This window comes from Numida meleagris, chromosome 2 (genome assembly GCF_002078875.1).
Source record: "Numida meleagris isolate 19003 breed g44 Domestic line chromosome 2, NumMel1.0, whole genome shotgun sequence".
Classification (NCBI taxonomy): Eukaryota; Metazoa; Chordata; class Aves; order Galliformes; family Numididae; genus Numida; species Numida meleagris.
The window spans coordinates 9,104,848-9,126,692 of record NC_034410.1 but is presented as its reverse complement, the minus strand read 5'-3'; the positions used below and the strand labels follow the sequence as shown (position 1 = coordinate 9,126,692).

The following is a 21,845-nucleotide window of genomic DNA, read 5'->3' as shown; positions in this document are numbered from 1 at the left end:
GATGTATCAATACAAACATAACCTTGATGGCCTGTTCTATTTAATGCTCACTAATAAGCTGTTATGGCATATCGAGCCACCTATGCAAATGCAAATTCTTCAAAATGAGAAAGTGAAATGAAAACAAAAATGGTTCCCAGCCATGCCAGAGGAACATCCTGAGGTGTACAATGTCCATATTTGTTAAGGCATCTCCTTTCCTGGCTCTTCTGTCTTCCTTTAGCCACCTCTTCCCTAATCCAGCACACACATTCCCCTTCAGATCTCAGGCCATTGCAGGGATGTTCTTCCATTGTTGCAACCATCACTTTGGGGTATGCCAACCCCAGCACAGGCTGTCCTGCATGGGTCGGCCATGGTCCAGGCACAAAGATGGATAATGGATGTGCTCTGGCTCAAGCGGAGGAGCACATGGTGGGAGCTTGGATACTGAGGGAGCCCCTTCATCTGGCAGGGTTGCTACAACACACCACAAGAAACTGCCATCCAGAAACAGCCTGTAATTACTGGCTACAATGCTCATGCCCACTGGGGAGCTATATTTTCCAGCCAATAATTCTTTTGCAAGGAGGGAACATGGGGCAGGTGGAGGGAGAACACAGTCTTTACACTTGCACCAGCAGTGATAAACTCTCCTCTTCTACAGTCAGCTGGGGACTGAGCTGCTGCAAGATTTGGTAGCTGACCTCAATCTTCTTTTGGTTTCTTATAGCTCTCACAGTGGTTGTATTTCTGGCTATGACAAGTGCTGATCCAGTATTTGTTTAGGTGAACAGCCCCTCCTTCCTCCATGGGTTCTTTCCTTTCCTTCTTATCTTGGTTGAGAAAGAAAAAGAGACCAGGAAAATGCAGGAAAACAGAATGTGACTGAAATTAGTGCTCAGATTTTTACTGGGAAAAATAAATATACTTCCAGACTCTATTTAATATATTATTTATTTCTCTTTTTAAAGTGTTTTGCTCAGTTCCATGGAGATGACAGAAAATGACCGAAACATGAGCTTGTTTGGAAAGCTGTTGGAGCACGTGTGCTCCTCAGAGTACAGAAAGTTCCCAGTGCTCACTGCTTCAGAGGGAAAAGGTTGTCCTCCTTTTCTGTCGTGTTGCAGTCCTGACTCACTGGAAGTTTCTTGGAAAGCAGGAGCACATTTCCAGCTCTGTTTGTTCATACCAGCGTACGTTATGCAACTTCTGGCAATGCAGTTTATAATACATTTCTTTACTATTTTTCTCTTTGTGCTGTTTTTTTCTATTATCTTTTCATCAGCAGTTTTACTTCTTCCTCATCCTTCAAAATCTGGACATATGGCTCTTATAATTTACTCATTTAGGTTCTCCTTATGGGAAGTGTGACTTCTATTCCAATTTGTTTTTCTGACAAACTGAAGTGGTGTCTATTTACATCTTCACTATTGTGCCTTAAAATCATAATTTGCATTAAAATATTTTTTTTCTATTTAATTCCTTAATTTGTATTTCAAATTTAACACTATATCCTACTTTTATCTCATTTTAAGACTTCTTCACCTTCAGTCAAACCAAATTATAATGACTAAAGTAAAGTTTTAAACATAAATATTAGTTAAATTTTAACTTTTTTCTTTTTGTTTTCTCCTTTCATTTAGTTGAGCACTTGCCCTGCAGTTGGCTTGTGGAATCTGCTATACCTGTCTTGTGCCATATCTGAGCAGAAGTGGCAGCTCCTCACAAAGAGAACAGAGTTATTTTAAAGGGAAATATATTCTCTAGGAGACAAATTTCTATTTTCTTTTCACCTCTTCTTGAAGCCTGATTTAAGGAGGTCTAGAGCCAACTTCCTGGGCTGCCACTGTGAGGTGTCACTACCACACACATTTATTTAAGCATTTAAATTCTTTGCCCGTGGCAAAATGAACGTGTTTCCATCAATATGAAATATGTTATCTGATTGGCTGGTTGTTTTTAATAATCCTGCACGTCCGGTGGTTGGTCAGCTTGGTGAAGGACTGAGATACCAGTGCCTCATCTCTGGGTTTGGGGCAGATTCACTGAATCAAATGTCCGTGACAAACTCTTTGGGAGAAGTGTCAGGCCAATTTACAATCAATTGCTACAGACAGTAGAAACAGCTGTTTCCCATCCCCTCCCTTTCATTTACCGTTCAAGACAATTTTGGCTAAAGTGGAAGAAATTGTAGGATGCCCATTAACATACATTACTTTATTTAGCACATGCATTTTACTCCTCTTTCATTTGTTTCTAAACTAATCATCATCTGCTGAGCCAAGAAAAATGACAGTAAGTATGAAATCTGGCAGGGCAGCAAAGACCAGCAAATGACTGAAGGGGACAAGAGAAGGAATTTTCTTCAATAAGATTTTCTGCTCATCTCTGACATCAGACAAACCCTCCAAGACTCTCAGTGCACCACTTGGAAGAAAAATATTTTGAAACTGTATTTAAAAAAAAAATACATATATATTTTAATTCTCCTTTGTATCTAAAACAGTGACAATGTTCAACTCACTTGCATACATACAGGTGTGTAGTGATGTCTGGGATACCCCAGATCTGTTTTGGCTCCAAAAGGGCATGGGTAACCCCACAGGTCTTCCCAGCCCCACAGAGATATCTGGGGTGTTCTGGACCATCTCATGTCCCATAACAAAGTGACAGGCAGCTGAATTAAGTGTTGAGATTCACTGTCAGTACCTAAGGATGGAGAATGAACACCTGATGAGAATGCGATATGAATGTAATACTCAGATAACACTGTAATATGTAATTTTTAATTTATATTTTACTTTTTTAATTTTTAAGGTGAGGTTTATGCATAATATTGTGGTGACTTTGACAGCTTGTTGGACCATGTGTCACTTGGATCCTGGATTTCCCCTTACCCTGTCTACCCTGTGTGTCCAGCCAGCAGCTGATGCTAGAATCAGCTGTTACATGTTTGCCTGGTGTTAGGATATTCATTATGAAGCTGATGCTGCTCAGGAGTAGTTTGACTCAGAGACTGTCAATACCTGGAGGTGCTGAAGGCCAGGCCGGATTGAGGCCTGGGCAGCCTGAGCTGGTGGGTGGCGACCCTGCCCACCGCATGGGGGTTGGAGCTCGATGAATTGCAAGGTCCCTTCCAACCCAAGCCATTCAATGGCTGTCATCAAACTCACTCAATGCATTTAGTGGAAGGTGTCCTGTGGGCCATAAAACCTGACACGTCCACACGATCCTCTGCATACACTTGTCCTGATGTTCCCCTCACCTTTTCTGAATTAACATTAGGAGGGATCTGACTGTGTCCTAGGAAAAACTATAAGGGTGATACTTTTACTTGTGCAGTAAATAGGGATTGAAAAGATTAGAAAATTGTGTCTTCTCTCAGTTACAAACATCCAAGGTATAAGCATCGTTTTTTCTGGATTTGTATGTTCTGCAAAACTAAGGTAAGTTTTTCAAAGAAGTTCCAAAACCTTCATCATGAACCAAATCTTCCTCCTATTTCTGATGGGAAGTGGAATATGCTTATTCTTCCACATTTGTCTTATACATAAAAAGCAAAGCAAAAAAATACATAATAATAATAATTTAAAAAAATACTAATTACTCAATGCCTTTACCTGGAAAGAAATCTCTTGTGTCTGCCAAAATACTGCTCTTGAATCTATATTTTAAACAGAATGTGATTCTTTTCCAAAGAGTATGTCAATACTGCCTTGTGACATTTATAATTGTTAGCATTGTCTCCAGAGAAATCTAGATCTATAAACGATTTCTTGTAATAATGAACAGAAATAGCTACATTTCCTTTGAAGTTAACATGGAGCCCCCCAAACTACATTGAATTCTCCCCCCAAAGTGTGTGACTAACAACATTTTCAGCTGAAGTCCAACATATGCGTGTGTTATATTAGTTATTTTCTAGACCACACGTTTTTCATTCATCAAAGTTTAGTGTCTAGATTTATTTTAGTCTTTCATATAAATAAGATGAAAGCTCTAGATCATCAGTTCTTTCTGCTTTTATTTACTGGAAAATATTTCATACCACTTTCAGAGATTAAGATTTGGTAACACTTTATTTTAGCTGTCTTATTTTAATTTATGTGGTGTTCTCAGTAATAGCAGAGATCATAACAGATACCTTTGGTATGAAGTGGGTGCACACTGATGGGGAGTCATAGAATCATAGAATATCCTGAGTTGGAAGGGACCCATAAGGATCATCGAGTCCAACTCCTGGCTCCACACAGCACCACCAAAAATCAGGCTGTGTCTGAGACTGTTGCCCAGACACATCTTGAACTCTGTCATGTTGGTGCCATGACCATTGCCCTGGTGAGCCTGTGCCAGGGCCCAGAATTAAGCTAGTCACAGATCCTCAAGCAGTACAGGAGGAAACAGAACGGTCATAGTTACGTATACATAATAATGCAAGATAAGCAAGGAATGAATACTGAAATTAGGAGCCAAGAGTTACTGGAGTAGAGCAATTTTAGAACTGATCTGTTAATAGAGGCTGCATCTGGGTTTGCTCTCTTTCAGTGCCCCAAACCTGAGCATGAGAAATTCCAAACCAAATTGCCTGAAAGGGCAAAACATCAGAAAAATGTGCCCAGCTCAGAACCAACTATAGCCATTTCCATTACTTTATTTTTTAAAATTTTACACAGACTTTGGAGGCTCAGAATATGAAGATGTTTATCATTTTGATGGTCAAACTGGTAATGGAAAAACTGTGCTGTAATAAAATTTACCAAATCTGAAATTGGAGGAATTTTGACCTCTAAGTGTAAATAAAATATTGATAGGATGCTGATTCTTAAGCTATCTTGAGAAATATAGTTCATGTGTAAGTATTGGATGACTTGCCATTTGCTTTACTTTCCACGGCCTTCATGTAGGCTAGCAATGCACCTGTATCTGAGTCTGTGCAGTTAGTGTGCAGCAGAAAGACTGAACTCAGCACAGTTTGATGTTTAGAACAGTTGTACACTCTTATTTTTTTTAAGGATGCTCTGGGAATTATATGTTCAGTTTGCAAGGAGTTTCAATAATGTTTGTCATGAGTGAAGTGTCTTAGCTGTGAGCTGAGAGCTTTACAGTCTCCTGTTTTGCTGAGTTAACATCCTATCAACAGGAGCAGCTCAACAGGCAGGAGGGAGAAAAGGAAGGAAAATGTTCTTATTTAAAGGAGAAAGACAAGGGGAGGAAGCCTACCCAGAGGTTAAAAACTCCAGGAGTTCTGAATCTCTGAACCAAAAGGAGAAGAAAAAAACCTGGCTAAAAATATCACAGGAATCCTTGTCTAAGCAAGCTAAGGTCTATTACATAACTGTGAATCACAGCGTATTCCTACAGCACTGCAATCTGTCTGAGTTTTCAGCGTGTGCTGTTTCCATTTATGTCCAGGTGTGGTATTATCATCCCTGATACCAGAAACTGAGGTGGAATAAATTTATACTGCACGTACTGGGACTTCCATGGATGAAAGTCAGTTCACAGGAACAGAGGGAGTTTCTCCAGAAGTCATTCCTGTGCAGTGGATCATTCTACTTCAAAAGAAATTCTACCCTTGGTATATTTTTCAAAATGTGATGGTCCAGAAGAGGTTGATATAACATTTTTTCTGGGACAGTGAATGCCGTGGGTGGTGAGTGGCTTGCTAGTGGGTGACTGGAGTCACCTGGGATGTCCTCGTGCAATGAAGATCCTGAATGCCAGTGGACAGCATTATAACACCCTGCTCCGTACTGAGCCCTCTTACTGGCTTAGCATGAAAAAAAAAAAAGAAGAAAAAAAAAAAAAATAATTGCCCTTTGGTAGCTCTAATGTGTGTGCCTACAGCCCCAGGAATCCCTGCCCAACCTGCATTAGCATCACGCTACAGTAAGTGTTTTGCCACACAACTTCATCATATTCAAATACTTATTTGAGCTTTTGTTAAAAAAAAAAAAAAGCATTAANAAAAAAAAAAAAAAAAGAGCCAGCCTTGCTGGCTGTCTTGCTGGGAAATCAGAGACATTAGAGACATTTTTCAGTGCTGTTGTTGGCTTCTGGAAGAAGTCATTCAGTGCAGGAGAGTGAAGTCCACCTTTGGAAGCCCCAGAAATCTTTCTATACCTTTCCTAGATCTCAGGAAGATCAGAACACATCTGTTTTGCTAGAAATATTCTCCTGAGATTTCCAAATCTTTGCAACAGTAGTTTCATGCTCTTGAGAGGCAGCTGCTTGGGGTAGGAGGCTATCTCTTCCTTAATGCCACACTCCTGTCCTCTGGTCACTTGAGACCAGTCTGGAAGTAACCGTATTTTTTCTGTCCTCACAGAGATGTGAACTGTCTGCAGGTTCAGTGAAGATCTAACCTAGCTGGTTCTCTGCTACTGTGAAGGGCTGAGGTTATTTTGGTGCCTCTCGTTGCCCTTGTGCCATGCATTTTATCCGAAGTTGATTTCAATCCTTAATATCCTAAAATCTTAAGTGAAAAGTGCTTTACAAAAAGTCAGACTAGCAGATACAACAGTTTCTTGCATAAAATTTCATGAGTTTTTAAAGGTGAGTGAAGGATGAGCAGAACAGTCAGCACTCTGCAGAGTCCACCCTGAGACCCCATCCTCTGTAGGGAAAGGACAGATACCAATCAAACATAACTCAGTAAAATGTAGGACAGAAAGTTCACTGTGGATTAAAATTTAATCCTTTTAACAGAGACTTTAAGTTATGAGAATTTTTTAGTTTTAATTGAGAAGCTTTTCCTCCTAGCCGTAAGTTAGTCAAGTCTAGTCCAAGGTGATCGGAACAGGCAGGAGGAGGCATTGCCGCTCACGCATACGAACAGCAACACCACAGCAACAACAAAAAAAGGAAGCACCTTGCCCATATCTAGGCAGCTAATTAAGTGCCCTGTCTTAGAGCTGTAATGCACACTTGAAGATCTGCCCAGTAATGTAGGATCCACCACAGATGCTGGTTATTATTGACATACACTTTTAGCCAAACACAAACCAACCAGCTGACAGCTGCTCCAGCAGTTTGCTGGTAGCCTTGGAGAGGTCATGGAACTAGGTAAAGTTTAGTAACCACTCTTTCTCTTGATAAGGCACACAGCCAAGGGAAGTTATAGAGTCCGATTTGCAATCATCATAGAGAGAGCTGTAGGATTTCAGAATCAAAACGGATGATTATAGGCTAAGGCAGACAGTCTAGCTAGGTCATATTTATGCATTAGAGAAGCTGACAACTGCAGGGGACTAATTATGGAACTTCTGGTCACAGCATCCTTTAGCAAAACTGATTTTGTTGGGGAAAAGAATCAAAAACTCAATGGCATATTCAGTGCTGCAGCTCCTAATATTGCTGTCTGGCTTTGATGGACACCTAAATTGCTTTGCCTTAAATAAATATTAAGTGTGACAAAGGAAGAGATTTAGAGCCACCATCAGCTCGATCAGCCAGTAGAAACTGATGGAGGGTTTCAAGATCAAATTACTCCTCCCTTGCACGCAGGTGTTCAATTTAAGATTTTTTTTTTGTTGCCTCTGCGTACTTTTCTGTTGTGTAGCACATGTTTACCTTCTGCTGACCAACGCGTGGGCTACCCATACTCTTGTCCTGCATCAGTTCCACAAGAAAGATTTTTTTTCTCTTGAATAATGGACTCAGACTCCAATAAATGCTATTTGCAGACATTCTCAACAGGAGAACTGGAGTCCAGAATACATTAGGAGGCACACTTTCAGAACAACTTGTAAATTTTCTGCTTGGGACTGATACTGATCAATGCGTTCATTTTATATAGGCAGATATATCTTATTTGTCATAAATTCAATTGTTTAGGCAAAGATGAAGTCCTTTTCCTTTTTTGTTTTTTCCCCCAGAAGCAGCATGAGTTTTAATTCTTTGTTAAAGAGTGATATATGATACTAGACCAGTGTGAGGTTACCTTTCTTGGTCTCATGGCCTAGAAGGATTCAGATGTTAGCTCCATTTACAGTGTTACCACAACATGCAATTCACCATTGTTCTCTTTCCGGAAATACATTTATGGGTTCAGCTTGGTGAGAATCATGACGAAGTTTTCAGTCTTTCATGTAACTACCTAGAAAATAATTGCGTCATGCAACCAAATGGAGTGGTTACTTGGCAAATGCAACAAGGTTTGCTCATGTGGTAGGTAACTAATTTGAAAGAGTAACTAACTGCAATGTTCTAGGAACTCAGGAAAATAGTGAAAGTTGGTAGAAAAATAGCACTGGTAGCAACTAGAGGCCTATGCTTTTTCTCAGCCTTCGAAGTCAGTATTCAGAAAACTGCAGAGGTAATGTTTGTGAAAGTTTCAAATGTACTCTATGGTGTAGACATAACAAATGAGTTGTATTTTTATCATTAAAAAGCAAAGCTCTTTAAGTGACCCCTTGGGGTATCAAATACCGGATTAATGCAGAGATAGATGAAAGGAAAATAAAATGTTTGCTGTCAGTGGAATGGGACAAACTCACTGCTTTAAAAAAAACATGTGGATAGAGATTTCTTGACATTTCAGTTCTCTTATCTCTATCCTGGGAACACATCTACAGCTGTATTGGGAGAACTAGCTTCTGATGTTTATATTACCAGGTACATGCATTTTTTTCCAGTCCTGTGTTCCAAGACACAGTATTAGTGTTGTACATATTAATTCATGTTTAGAGACTGAATTTTCTTCATCTTGCTAAGTATTTTCACTCTGAGACTTAGGTGCATGACAAAAAATAAAAAAAAATCAATACTGTTAAGTCCAAATGGGGAAGGAAGAACTGCATTCACCCTTAGGAACAAGTGCCTCTGCTGCTTAACAGAGTAACCCCAAATAACAGTTTATGTTATGGTTTGTGATCTGCTTTAGGATCCTTCAAAATTTGAACAGTGGCAAACTGCCATTAAACACAGTCATGGCAAAGCTAGCAAGTTAAAGCATAACATGTTATGAAATTGATAGCTTTGTTCCCTTGATTCGAAGGGGCTTAAATAATAGAGAAGGACAGCATGTGGTTGTGAGGAGGGGGGCATCTCGGCTTCTTTTCTGCACCTGAGTTGAAGATTTGACCATTTCTGACTTTCAGAATATTGGCAGGTGCATCATAAGCAAGCCTTTTGCTTCTCTGCACAACCTGAATAACGCTGGGCATTTCATGAACAAACACTTAGGTGTACAAAAGTTTTTGCAAAAAAGTTAAAATATAACCCAATATGGCATTTGTCCAACGAAAGCTCTAATGCCTGCAGTGCTCAGTCAGAGTATACCACTAGAACTTCAGTAAACTAACTCACTAAGAGCAGCATTATTGAAGAAGTTGAATTGCCAGTCATCTTGACAGAGGAGAGAGACAGGAGAAACTTGTCTTTGAGAGAGAATGGAAGCAGCAGTGACTGCTGGATTTATTTGTACATGTTGTTAGTGAGCATCTTAGCAATAAAAAGTACTTAACGGAAGAAAATATGTTTTTAGCATCAATTTTATCATTTATAACTGTTTTTAACATCTATTTTATCATTTATGACTGCTTTTATGTGGGTAATCTCTTGAACTCCATAAACTAAGGAGTTAAAATAAATACATGCAAATTCCAGTTTGTTCTTATCCAATGTATATTTTTGTTTTCTGATGGAAAAAAGGTCTAATTCTCCCTGAGAGCTGCAGACACGTTCACTTCATACAGCTGACGATGTTTGTTATGTGAAGAATCACTGTGCTACTGCATGACTGTGATGAACCCCCCCAGCACTGAAGTGTGTTCTAGGCTGACATCTATCATACTTTTTATTATGTCGGCTTGACTGTATCAATTTTCTCTTTTGCCCTCCTTCCTTCACCACTTCTCCCTACCTCAATACTCTTCTGCTTGGCCTGGACCTTCAATGGCTGTTCATCCCATTCATGCTGTTCATACTGGTACTTAAAGCCAACTCATTGCCCCTCTTCACATTGATTCTCATTCCCAGATCTCTCTCAGGGCTGAAGTTGTGGTTCCCAGCAGGGCTCATGCTCCTAAACCAACAGGTTCTCAGCAGGCTTTTATCCTGCAATGCCCATCCCAGACCCTGGCTAATTGTATTTTGAAATCAGTGTACACTTCACCACTAGGCACACTAATGTCATAGATCTCCATGACTAGTGAGGAACAAACCTCAAATATAGTGACACTTTGGTGCAAACTGTCCTAGGAGAAAAGAAAAGCTGCAAAGACAAGATGCGACGATATAGCAATTTATGTTATTTATAAATTGCTTGGTTGTTATTTCAATGGGGACATGCCACCACTAGCTCGATCTGACAAATATTAGCAAACACTCTTTGTACTCCCTGTAGTGGGGAAGTGTTAGCAACCTTTGACTCCATTTCTCATCCTGCTTGTAATTTCCGTGTAATCTGTTTTCTGTTATTTAATAAGATCCTGCAAACTCATGAGCTCAATTCTTGTTCAGCTTTCAAACAGATGTTATCTTCTTTAAAAATGACCACATCCCAAATGCAGTAATTTTAAGTGCACATTCACTGTGTAGTCCAACACTTCTTGGGTTTGAAATCACATTTTATTACAAGCCAGAACATCCGTATCTTGAAACAGAATGTGGATGTTCTTTGGAGCAGGGACTGAATACCAGATACCATTGGTCTGGGATGAACTGAGAGGATGAAAAGTCATTTTCCTCTTTATCATTTGTGTAAATTCACATTTAATTCTCCCATACAGCAAGGCACTTCTTCCACAGGACAGGTCATAACCCAATCAATTTTCCAATCTCAAGATTTATGACTATCTGTTGTAAGAGTTGGGTTCAAATATGCTATCAGAGGAGAATTCCTTTGCTTCCCATCTCTCTCCATGGACAGGCCTTCCATGTGAGTGCTGCACAAGTCTGGACAAGCTGAGGCCTTCAGAACACTAATTCCAGATATTCAAAACCTCAGGAAAGTTTTTTGGATCTTTTCAGAACTTAGAGATCAGCAAAGCACGTAATTCCTCAGCACTGCTGAGATATATTATTCTGGGCATGGCCAAAACACAAATGGGACATACTGCCTAGTTCTGGCCACTGAGCTTTTGGAAACTAGGGAATTTAGTTCCAAAAGTTTCCTTGAACTAGGAAACTTATGAGATATGCTGCCTCTTAGGGGATGCTGCATCTGAACTGGTATATAAGTGTGTTCCATCTCAGCAAGAGGATTAATCCTTCTATAGACCTGTTTGGAAGGCTTATATATGGCATTTGAATTTAAATAGTGTGTAGGACTTGCAAGTATCTGTAACTGCCTCCTGGAAATACCCCATCCCAAGGTAGGGGCTGCACTGCCTGAAGCAAGTGCCTCTGGTGTTGGCAGTGAGCCACACTGCAAAATACTTTGGTTGAGCTGTGTATACAGAGATAATACAATTCTCCTTCTCTTTCTCCCTCTCTTTTTTTTTCTGCTCTTTCGCTTTGTCATTCATAATGGATAAATCTGGCAGTTGGGGAAGAAACCGAATTTTTGTTATTATCAGCCTGAAAGAACATAAACTTTTTTGCAATTCTCTTGCGTTAATATTGTGCAGCTGTTTGACAGTCTGACTGTCAAGGAGCAAGAAGATATTTTAAAGCTCGGACTCTTGCAAACAATGTACTTCTGATTGCTTTTCAGGCAGCTCAGAAGCAGCCTGGTTGTGGAGACGGGCTGACTGCCATTCAGGATGCATTCAGCTGAGAAGCAACGATCAACAAAAAACGGAAGGCGGTGTTTGGTGAGAAATCCAGGTGCAAGTAGGGAACTCAGGAGCACCAGGAGGTTTACCTCCATGCTGGAAAGTAGGTAAAATGACAGGATAATATCCCTCAGAGTCTGTGCTTTAAATACATTGCAGGTTTTGTTACCCTCCTATTTCTTATCTGGTACTCCAGCTCTCTGCCCTAAGACTGGGGCCATACAGGCAGCCCTTACCTGATTCCCACCCCAATGATCTCAAGAGCTGTCATGTTTCTCACCTGCAAGGAATCTTCCTCCCAGACAATACAGCTATGTCCTGCTTTCTCAGTCATACTTCTGACCCCAGCATCAATTGGAGTGACTTTGGATGTTACAGGAAATGTTAAAGTGAATGTTGTTGTGAGTAGGGAGAATGATGTTTATTTTCAGAGGATATGATTTTTTTAAGTGGATTTACCTCCTGAGGTTGTCTGTCAGATTTTAAAATTACCATTTGTAAATTCTTCAAATGATACTTTTGAAGCATAAATACTAGTGCTGAGTTTACTACCGTTGTGAAAGGATTAAGCAAGACCTTTGGTTTCCATCAGTTTGGCTGGCCTGATCATTCTCTAAACCCTCTCCCCTGAGCAGTGCTCTAGAGGGAAACTCTGAAATTCTGACATTAAAAATTTAAAAAATCCTATAATATTTTATTTAATTTGAATTAGAGAGAATGGGGACTACTGCACATCGTCCCCCATGCTTGCAGTGTCAGAAGAATCATGTCACTTTTCAGCAAAGTAGAATTATTTGGCTTCAAAGTGCCAGCTGTAATTAGACCTTACCTTTTAAAAGAAATTCCCACTGTGTAGGCAAGATCAGCTGCTTCCTTTGTGTGAATTCTCACATTGCAGAGCCGCTTTCCCTTGCTCTGATTTCCTTTGAAAAGACCTATTTCTTTAGACCAAATTCATCCATTTCCATTGTATATGTAGTACAAGACATAATTACTTTATAAGAGCTGGAAACTCAGAAAGGCTTTATTTTGAAGGCTTCTGCCTCAGGATCATTGTCATTTGTAAAAAGTTATGACTGTGTTGCTGTGACCTGTTAGACAAGTAAATAGGAATATTGTTATGCCGTTTAAAAAATAACTGTGTGAACCTAATCCTGCATTATGGTAGTGCTCATGAGTTTCAAATTAAATCAGTAAATGCAGCTTAATCTTTTCCTTTTCACTTTCAAAAGCCACAAAGATATTTAAAAGGTTTCTATCCGTCAGTTTTCAGTATTGGAGGATAATCTCATGCAGATGAGGTGAAAGGCAGTTTTTGTTTGTTGGTTTGAATTAGCAAGAATGGCAAGAGAATATGATACAAATAGCAGTGGGGGTCTTGGAAGAAGAGAAAGAAGAGAAAAAGCCAAGGGGTGGTCTGAGGGACTAGAGGCAGAGGGGAAAACATAGGCACAACAATGAGAAGAAAATTGAGGAAAGAGCCTGAGAGGTGGAATATAATTAGACACAAAGTATGGGAGCCTTTATAAATGAGTTGTCTCAACAGATAGAAAAGCACTCCAATATTTGGAAAAAGGGACAGAAAAAGACATGCAAATCAAAGTGTGAAGGCTGTAAATCAGGATCTATGGGATGATGGGGACATCCCATCAAGAGCAAAGAGCTTTGTCGGATGAAGGGACCTGTGCTGGCGGGCTGTAGAGGTGAGAGCCCAGGAGCCAGAGCAAGAGGAAGAATGAAGGCAGCTGAGGGAAAAGCTGAGGGATGGCAACGTGGACTGTGCAAGAACTGACGTCAGACCTTTCACATTTCCTTCTGCAGCTCTGTGAATGGGAGAGAAACAGAGGATACCCTGTCTGTGCCTATAACAAGGATTTAACACTGCTTTATAGAGTGTTCTCACAAGGAAGATTTGAAAATTATTTTCTAAATGGAAATATCATGGGCTGAGGTGTAAAACAGGCTGGAAACTGGTACTCTGCTCTGATAATCAAGGGGGATGCTTCACAGCCCGTGCTTATTATCTGCAGAAGGATGGAAAAGGAGAATACTAATTAAACAGTTGGAGATGTGAAGGTGTGAGGAGCTAGCTGGAGGTTTTGCAGTACAATCAGAAAAAGAGACAGAAACAGCCATCACAAGAAAAAAAAGCTTAAAAATTAGGACACATTTCAATAAGAATAAATTCTGGTGCTCACTTTTCAGGTAGGTATAATGAGCTACTGTTCAAGAGAGACAAGATCTAGAGATTTAGAGACTGGGTCGGTTATCTTCTCTCCTTGATTTTCTCCAGCAGTTTTTTAAACACAATATATTTATCATCCATTGACTTGACCTGAGGTCACAATCTTCTCCTTCCAGTACTAAAGCTAGAAGGTCTGAAGGCCAGTTCCAGCTATTGCTTTTGCAAAATTCAGTCCTCCTGGAAAACATGGTAATGAATCATTAGCAATCCCAGAAGAAGCAGGGTCAAAATTGCAAATCATCACTAATCCTATCCTTATGAAAATGAGTTTTATAGTTTATTTATTTATTTTTGTAAATCAATCTGACTGCTTGATTTAACTATGCAGTTTTTCTTAAAAGTCCTGTTACAGTTTTTGAGTCTTTTTTTTCTCTGTAGAAGGTCAATTACAGTAATGATTAGAAGCTACCTCCTCCTCTTTCCCCTAGCAGAGATTAGCAATGCCCTTCTAGTACCTCTGTCCTGCTGACCTGGGTCAGAAAAATGTGTTTGCCAGGCACCAGTTTAATATGGAATGATGGGCTTTACTCTCCAAGGACAAGATTTCTCTTTAGACACTTCTCTGTCCACTGCAAATCTCTGTGCCCAGAAACCCTGGGAAGCACTGCAGATTCCTCCCAAAACATCTCATTCACCAGGATCTCACATCTTGCTGCCAAGATAAGGCTTGACTGGGACTGAAAACACAGCCACTGCCCTCTTACAGTCCTGACAAAGTTTTATTTGCCAACCTGAAGGGGGATCCAGGTGCCGAAGACAGAGTCTGTCCTGGTAGGTTGGATATCCACACTGAAGAACAAAACCCAATAATTTTAAACTACCAGAAAGCACACTGTTCTGCACATACCAAGTCCATGTAAAGCATGTCTCTGCAGCATTTTTTTTCCATAGTGTGTAAACCACTGCTCGAAATTGTAACATCTACCCCTTTAAACACGAATCTTAGTTACTGTGTGCTATGTCCAGAGGGAACTATCTCAAAGCCCATCCACTGCTTGTTGCTTGCCTTTAACCTGCAAACTCTCTACATTTTGTCTCATGCTCCTGGGATGCTTCTGAACACTTTCCTGGATGCCACTGAATTGCAGAAGTAAGTTGATATTTCCCTGGCAGTTGGTTATTCCAAAAGATCAACAATGTGCACGCCACCCTACAAAAAAAAAAAAAAAATCCACAACAGCAAAACATAAAAACTAACCCAACCCCCCCAACCAAATCCATAGCTACCTGGGTTTTTGTGCCAGCTTTTGCCATTTGCCTCAGGAGAGAAGGGAAAGTATGAATGAACTGCTATTCTCAGTTGGTAGACCAGCTTTTATGTATCCTTATTTTCTTCATGAATGAAAATAAGAAACACTTTAAAAAAAGAAAAAGAAAAGAAAATGGGAAACAAAGCACTGAGTTACTTCCTTCCTACTGAGAAGTCTGCAAAACCACTGATTTAAATAATGTTCATGGAGGTATTGAGATTTTTTTTCCTTCCATGTTGATAGTTCTAATTAAGCTTTTAAATAAAATTAAAATAGATGCATTGATGTATGCACTCAGAAACATAAAGTTCATTAGGAAAAGTGCAAGTAAGAATACTTCAAATTATCTGCTTCCTTGTTTTAAAAAACCTTTTCACATTGTGTTCCCCTTAATGGCTGCTAAAGAGGAGTTTATTTAAAAAGCATGAGCAGTAGAGGAAGGTGGATGAGCTCCCACATGTTGATTGTACATTCCTCATATGGGGGATTTCCAATTTACAAAGAGCAGTGCAAAAAGCACCACTGGCTACAGATGCGTGTGTATTAAATCCCAATTCTGTGTTAACAAAATGACTATTTAAAGCCCTTTATTTCCACTGGGCTTTTACCGAACAAAAAGCAGTTGACAACTGTGGACAAAAAGCCCTGAGCATTTTTGTTTGTCAAATTGCCTCTTTAGTGGATGTATTAGGAAATCAGAAGCACAAGAAAAATTCAAATTGCTTCAGGCTTTTGTGTGGAAACTTCTTTAACCAGAGGCCTTATCTGACCTTCACAATGCATACATCATTCATTAACCTGATAATCAGAAGACATACTGTCAGGTTTGTTTTAGGACAAAGAAACAATGAGAGCAAGGAATTAAGAGTGCATAACCCATTAAGATCCATCCCTTATTACAGTCCTCATCTCCACAGGTAACACTTAACAGCTTCTGCTGTGACTCATTCCCAGTATTTTCACAAGCATGCAAACAGATATTCTCTGTGCATCTTTATTTTAGCTTTAGTATACATGACTTTTTTCTTCTTATCATTCTTCATTTTCTCATAGTCCATTATCTTTATTAGTTAAAATAATTTACTTTATTGATATAATGTGAAGGGGTAAGCTAATAGAAGCATCAGCCAAACTCCAGGTTACGATTTAAGTCAGTAAATGAAATGGATGTGATTGAAAAATCTGTAATGAATAAACGCTTTTGTATTTATTCTTTGGGAATTTACTTGTCATTCATGAGAGTCACAGATGTCTCCTGAAATAGAGGCAGTGGTCTAAACAAAATGTGCTGAAAAAAAAAAAAAAAGAGATAGAAGAAAAGCACTTCACTAAATCATTCAGTCATGTGTCAGGGAGGGAACCTGGGCTTTTCAGCTCCTGCAGAAAAAAATAAAAGCCTCCTAATTCGGATGCTGATCTCCAGCTTATGGTTGGCCAAGAATCCAGGAACGTTAGTTCATTTCTCCCCATATGAATGAGAGTAGAAGCAAAGAACCAATGTTGCTCCTTACTCCTCCCTCCATTGTAAGGGTGCATTTTGAACCAAATTTCTTTAATGTTACAAATGACAGAGAGGAAAGTTCACAGCCAGCCTTGAGAAAGACAGATGGATAACACTAGGCAAAGTTTTGCTATAGTTTGTGTAATGTTGTATGATACATATGTTATATGGGATAACTCTACATATAAAACGAAAGGCTCTCTTGTTCCATCTAAAGAACTTTGGTTCTCATCACACAAATGAATTAATACATGGAAAACCTTTTTTTTCTGTAGGTAGGTGTGAGGAAAGGACCAGAACAGACAGACGAGACACTACAGTACAATACCTCACTGTTGTATGGCCATAACAATTAAGGCTAGAACTTTTCACAGGCATTTAAGGACACAAGAAGAAAGGCAAGGCTTACCAAATTTAGACACAAGGATCTGGGTTACTCAATTAGACCAAGTGGAGAGGGTTGCATACTTTAACCTGTCCAAATGAAGGAATCTCACCTGCACTGAATGAAATGCTTCCTGATAGTTCCTGTTTTTTTCCTGTTGCTTCTACACTTAGAAACAACTCAGAGTAACCAGATCAGAAACAGACATGTAGAATTAGGTATCAAATGCAGGTGAGATGAATCCCAGCTCTTCTGGAGCTACTGCTACACAGTAGCTATCAGCAGGTGAGACTGGAGAGCAACACTGATGGCTCACCTAATGAAGAGCATCTTTGAGTGCTGTTAAAAACATCAGCCTTATAATTACTGGAGTTTAAAGACACACCATAATGCTTCTAGAAAAACTACAAACCAAGAAAGAGATGTCATTGCAGTTTTTGTCTTCTTCAGTATCGTTACTAAGAATCTGTGGTTGTTGAGGTGTTTTATCATTTGAGCTTTCAGGCATATAGATAGTCCTAGTCTGAAAAGGACATAGACATATGAGAGGTACATTCAGAGCTGTGGAATGGCCCCAGTGCAAGGAATAAATAAACGAGCTCGCTGCTCAGTCTGGAGAAACGTTTCATAAAAAAAGAATATGAAATCAAGAAGTGCATGTAGATAAATAGGAAATTGTTTCTTACCATTCTTCTTAGTTGCATTAATGTCCCTTAATTCCTGTACTAGGAGGTGACAGATTCAGAATTTACAAAGGATAATTGTTTAGTTTTTTTTCCTTCATAACATGACTATGCCTCAAGGCTATGAATGACTAAATAGCAAAAAGCAAAAGGCAAAAACTTCAAAGGCTTTTTAACGACATGGAAAAACCTCTCTAGGTCAACAAATTCCCAAACTGCAGTATGCTGGAAGGCAGGAGGGCACACCACAGGTACATGCACATTATGCTTGCCCTCATTCCCATAATTTTTCCTTGGCATATGCTGTCAGTAGCAACTGGCATCCAGATGCTGGGCTAAATGAGTAGTGGAACCATTCCCATGTTCTTACTGTGCACCTAGTGTAGCATTTTATTTACAATCTGGTGCCTAAAATGTACAAATCAGGATTATAGATACCTCCTAATCTGAATTTGGCAAGTGACATATGCAAGCATACACAATGAAGCACACATAAGTGTACAAAGACAAAACCCAAATCTCAAGGTAAAGAGCCTGATGAAGTGAAGAGCCTCAGTCCCATAAGGGCACCAAGCAGTTCCCCCATCCCCTTCCCCACGTAATCCTCATTCCTTTATAGTTGTTTCCATGGCCTTAGAAGGATCACAGAGACTGAAGAGGTAAAGTATTTCCTGAGCCATTACTGGAGCTTTGCAGTAAATCACATTCACCAAGACAAAACATTTAATGTCAGGATTTATTAACTTGGAGCTCCCTGTAAGTGATGCATGAATCACCCAGAGACAGGAGCTCTTGAAGCAGGTCTCCTGTGGGCAGTTGTCAATAACATGCTATTTTATTAAGAACCCACACAAGCATCTCAGTTCAAGTATGTTTAAAGTTAATCAAAGTTGAAATTTTAAAATAGAAAGAAGTATCCAGCTCCTCATGGAGGCCACATGAGAGCAGCAATGCAGGCAGCTTGCTGAGCTCTGCACGAGAGTAAGAGAACAGGAACATCAGCAGCTTCGCTCTGTATGATTCCTGTGGCAGCTTCACACTCAGCAGTGACTGAAGCTGAGAAGAAAGGCAACCAGCATTCCTCTCTCTCAGAGTGACTGCTGTTCACACACTGCCTTGGAAGGGATGGGATAGGCTGTGTTCAAAAGCAGTGTCCTCCCAGTGGGAGGTAGTGGGCAGAGATTTCAAATGTGGGCAGACTCTTTGGCACTGATTGCAGTCACACTTTCAAAGTAACCCCAGCTCAGCTGAGAAAGACTAACATCACCAATGTGCTATTTGGTTTCTTGCGCCTGTATCTTCCTTTGGTGCTAGTCTCGGTTTTACTTTGTTCTGTGCCTATAACTAGAAAAAATTCTAGTTATAAAGTGATCTGGTGGTTACCTGTACTGGGGCTTCTCTCAGCCTGCTGGCAGCTACCAGCTACAGGAGCATGTAACAGTGTCTCCTAAGATACAGTCCTGGTGTTTGTAGAGCTGTATTGTTCTAGAAAATCATTATTTACAATAATTTAAAACAGAATTGATAGCTATAGTGAGATGTTTTGGTGAGAAGCACCTCAGTGCTGGGATGCCAGTGTAGATGAATGACTACAAATACTGCCTTAGCCAGTGTTCTAGAAGCATCATGCATCAGGACATGCTCCTGTAAGGGCTCAGCAGTGCTAAATACTGCACCTGAGTGTGGGTCACCCTGAACACAAGCAGAGATGCCCTGTGATGTGGTTGGGCTGTCCCAGGTAACTCCACACCTTGGTGATGGGGTCGGGGATCAGGGCTCATTGAGCACTTTTGGGAGGGGACATGAGGCTGACACAGCTTTGCTGGTGCCACTGTGCTTTTTAAGATTACAGAGTCAAAAAATAGCATAATAGAGATCATGAAAACCATTACAGAAATGGTAATCTTCTTCCTCTCCACCAAAGCTGTAATCATGTAAAGTGCCATCCTTTTTTCTGATTAAAATCAGAAAAGCTGTGCTTTTAAAATGATATGATATCTCAAGTTTTTACTGCCTGAAATCAGTTCCTTCAGCTAGGGATAGAACTCCTCTGAGTTCTGCCTTCTTCTGGGAGGGCTCCCAGCACAGCAGCTGATTTCTTCATCTGCTTTGCACTGGTCTGAATCCTGGTAAACACAGCAAAGTGGTCGGATTCCAATTACCAGATATTTTACAGTGTGTGTCTCTTGCTAGTCTGAGAGATTGCTTCTTGCTTTTTTTTGTGTCCACAAGGGAAACAGTAGAAAATAAAATGGGACGAAGGGAAGTTGGGATTTTTATGGAGAAACTAGTCCAAGTATTTTTATTAAAACTAAAAAATTGTGTTGTTATTATGTGGCAGGGGCACTGTCCAAACATTAATTCACATATTAAATGACCAAAGTGTTTACAGCATCCTTACCATGGGTCCAAGATGCTGAATTCCTCATGCAAGGCGCTGCATGGACAGCTCATGATTGCAGAGATTTCCTGGCAGCCCCTCTCATTCTTCCACCTCCTCACCTCACCTCCTGTTACACAAATGCTCTCTTGACATCACTCTAGCACTCTGCTACAGTTGTGGCACAGCACTATATGTGTGTCTCTGGGCTTCGACAGCAGAAACCACCTCATCTAACAGAAACCAGATGTGCCAGTGCCAGTCCACTGCTGTAACTCAAATAAGTTTATCTGAAGATTCCCACAGTGCTTCCACAGAAGTGCTTCCTGTGCTACACCAGAAAGGACCTCCTCACTTTCTGTGCTGACAAAATCCTAGAAACTGACACCTGCTCTGCTGAGATGAGCAGTCACATGAAATTGCTCTGATAATTAAGTCATACAGCAACTATTAAGCATGATCTGCCCAGCATAGTATGTGTGGGTTTGTCACATTTATTATTAATTCAAATATCCCATCTACAATATATGCTAAGTTATTTATTAGAGGTATGATCATCATTCTACACACTGAATGTTTAAAAGCATCCACTTCCTTTAGTCTTGGAGAAAGGCTTTTGTGGATTAGACAGTAATTAATATTCAATTCCTTTTAAAGGGTTTTCCATATAGGTATTTGGATCATTTTACTTTAAAAGTACATATTTCTCAACATTTTCTAAGCCAAAGGCCACCCTGTCTGACGTGAGGAAGCCTTTCTGACTGCAGTGGTGCTGTGGGCATTTCCCATGACAAGGGGCTGATCCTCAGTGCCCAGGCTGGGTTAAAGCCCTTGGGAAGGATGCAGCAGAGGCAGTGGGCATAGCTTCTGTACTTACAGCCCATTTCCTCATCTGAGAGGTTCCAAATCTTCTCTTTTTCTGTAATAATCCCTTTGTGATGCTATCAGAACAGTAGGCAAACCCCACCTCCTTTACCCATTGGAAAAAAAATCCACAATAAATAGACATCACCTCTACACAAACTTGCATCAGTTTTTCACGATAATTCTTAAAGGAAGATAAATCTTTATTGCCTGAGTTATTTCTGCATAGCCAACATACAAAAATAGAGTGCAAGAAAACCACAATCTGCTTTTGCATGATATCTGCTTTTTGTCATCCTCTTTTCCCTTTTGTTCTTTTTCTGAATGGGAAATTTCCAGCAGAATGGAAATTAAATGTAAAAGAAAATATAGAAATGCAGCATGAGAAAAAAAAATCCTTCACAAATATTTAGAATGGTGTTTATTTTATGGCTTTATTTCTTGGTAAAAAATAGCCCCCAAAACTGAGTGCATGTGGAAAAAATGCAAACTGTGCTCTGTATCTTCAAAATACAATTGTATTAATGCAATGTACAAAGTCACAGCAGCACACTCAAAACAAGGAAAAGAAAAGAAAAAATAAAAGGATTTCCAGATGTAACCAGAAGTAGCACAAGACTATGACACAGAGTAAATGCTGTCACTGTCACATCAGGTCCTATTTTCACACAGTCGTTGTACCACAACACGTCCAACAATTTCCCTGTTATGGTTGCCCTGTGGTATTATTTTTACTGCTTTAGACAATTTATCTCTTCAACAGACACCAGGTTAGCACAGAATCATGGAATATCCCAAGTTTGGAAGGGACGCACATGGATCGTCGAGTCCAACC

General features: G+C 39.9%; 1 long non-coding RNA gene across 2 annotated transcripts; it reads right to left on the bottom strand.

Annotated features, from left to right (window-relative positions):
• LOC110394749 lies at positions 14,294-17,365 on the bottom strand. 2 transcript variants are annotated; one of them, XR_002435849.1, is made up of 3 exons: positions 17,196-17,365; positions 15,175-15,303; positions 14,294-15,097 (listed from the first exon to the last, which is right to left on the bottom strand). It is a non-coding gene; the product is annotated as an uncharacterized LOC110394749 (long non-coding RNA). The 2 variants fall into 2 exon arrangements; XR_002435850.1 differs by lacking the exon at positions 17,196-17,365 and adding an exon at positions 17,108-17,186.